Raw genomic sequence first — 1,535 nt, 5'->3', positions numbered from 1 at the left:
CAGCTATTTTTTGGTTGTAGTTGTCACTGTTGTTGGCAGGCCCGGGCTGGATTTGAACCTGCCAGCTCTGACATATATAGTTGGCACCCTAGCTACTAAGCTACAGGCGCCAAGCCAAGCCTCAATTTTTCTATTTTTAGTAGAGACAGGGTTTTGCTCTTGCTCAAGCTGGTCATGAACTTGTGAGCTCAAGCAATCCACCAGCCTCGGTTTCCCAGAATGCTAGGATTACAGGTGTGAGACACCATGCCCAGCTGAAATTTTTTTTTTTTTTTGAGACAGAATCTCACTCTGTTGCCCATGCTAGAGTGCCATGGCATCAGCCTAGCTCACTGACAGCAACCTCAAACTCCTGAGTTCAAGTGATCCTCCTGCCTCAGCCTCCTGAGAGCTAAGACTATAGGCATATACTACAATGCCCTGCTAATTTTTGTTTAATAGAGATGGGGTCTTGCTCTTGCAGAGGCTGGTCTTGAACTCCTGTGCTCAAGGGATCTTCCTGCCTCAGCCTCCCAGAGTACTAGGATTATAGGTGTGAGCCACCAGGCCTGACCCCTACTGAGAAATTATTTGAATAGGAACAATATTCTCCTTTGCTTCTGTTTTAGGCTATGAAGAGCACATAGCTAGGCTGGAATACTACTTCCTCTTCACCCACCCTATGACAATGTTGTTATTGAATAATAATAAAGGAATAAAAGAGCTAGGCATTGAAGAGTTAACCAGTAGGCAAATCTAAAGTGTCTTCCACTATTAAGATTCTGTAACTTCAATTTTTGTCCTGAAATCCACAGCTCCCAGGTATGTGAGATGTCTATAACCCACTTTGTAAAGCCTCAAATTTCAAAGTACTGTTAAGAGGTTTCACAGGAAGCATACTTGGCCTCACAATTGATAATGTTCTTGTCCTTCCTTTTCTTTTTTCTTTTTTTGAGACAAAGTCTCACTTTATTGCCCATGGTAGAGTGCTGTGGCGTCACAGCTCACAGCAACCTCCAACTCCCGGGTTTAGGTGATTCTCTCAGCTCAGCCTCCCACGTAGCTGGGACTACAGGCGTCTACCACAACGCCCAGCTATTTTTTTGTTGCAGTTTGGCCAGGGTTGGGTTTGAACCTGCCACCTTCGGTATATGGGGCTGACACCCTACTCACTGATCGCCGCCCCCTTTTCTTTTTTTTAAGACACTGTCTCATTCTTTTTGCTCTGGGTGGAGTGCCTTGGCAACATCATAGCTCAGTGCAACTTTCGGTTCCTGGGCTCATCATCCTCCTGCTTCAGCCTTCAAAGTACCTGGGACTACAGGTACATGCCACCACCTCTGGCACTTAAAAAAATTTTTTTTAAGAGATGGGGTCTTGGCTCGGTGCCTGTGGCTCAAGCGACTAAGGCGCCAGCCATATACACCTAAGTTGGCGGGTTCGAATCCCCAGCCCGGCCCGCCAAACAACAATGATGGCTGCAACCAAAAAAATGGCCAGGCATTGTGGCGGGCCCCTGTAGTCCCAGCTACTTGGGAGGCTGAGGCAGGAGACTC

This window comes from Otolemur garnettii, unplaced genomic scaffold (assembly GCF_000181295.1).
Source record: "Otolemur garnettii isolate 467f Iridium unplaced genomic scaffold, OtoGar3 scaffold00106, whole genome shotgun sequence".
Classification (NCBI taxonomy): domain Eukaryota; kingdom Metazoa; phylum Chordata; class Mammalia; order Primates; family Galagidae; genus Otolemur; species Otolemur garnettii.
Note: the sequence above shows the minus strand (reverse complement) of the source record.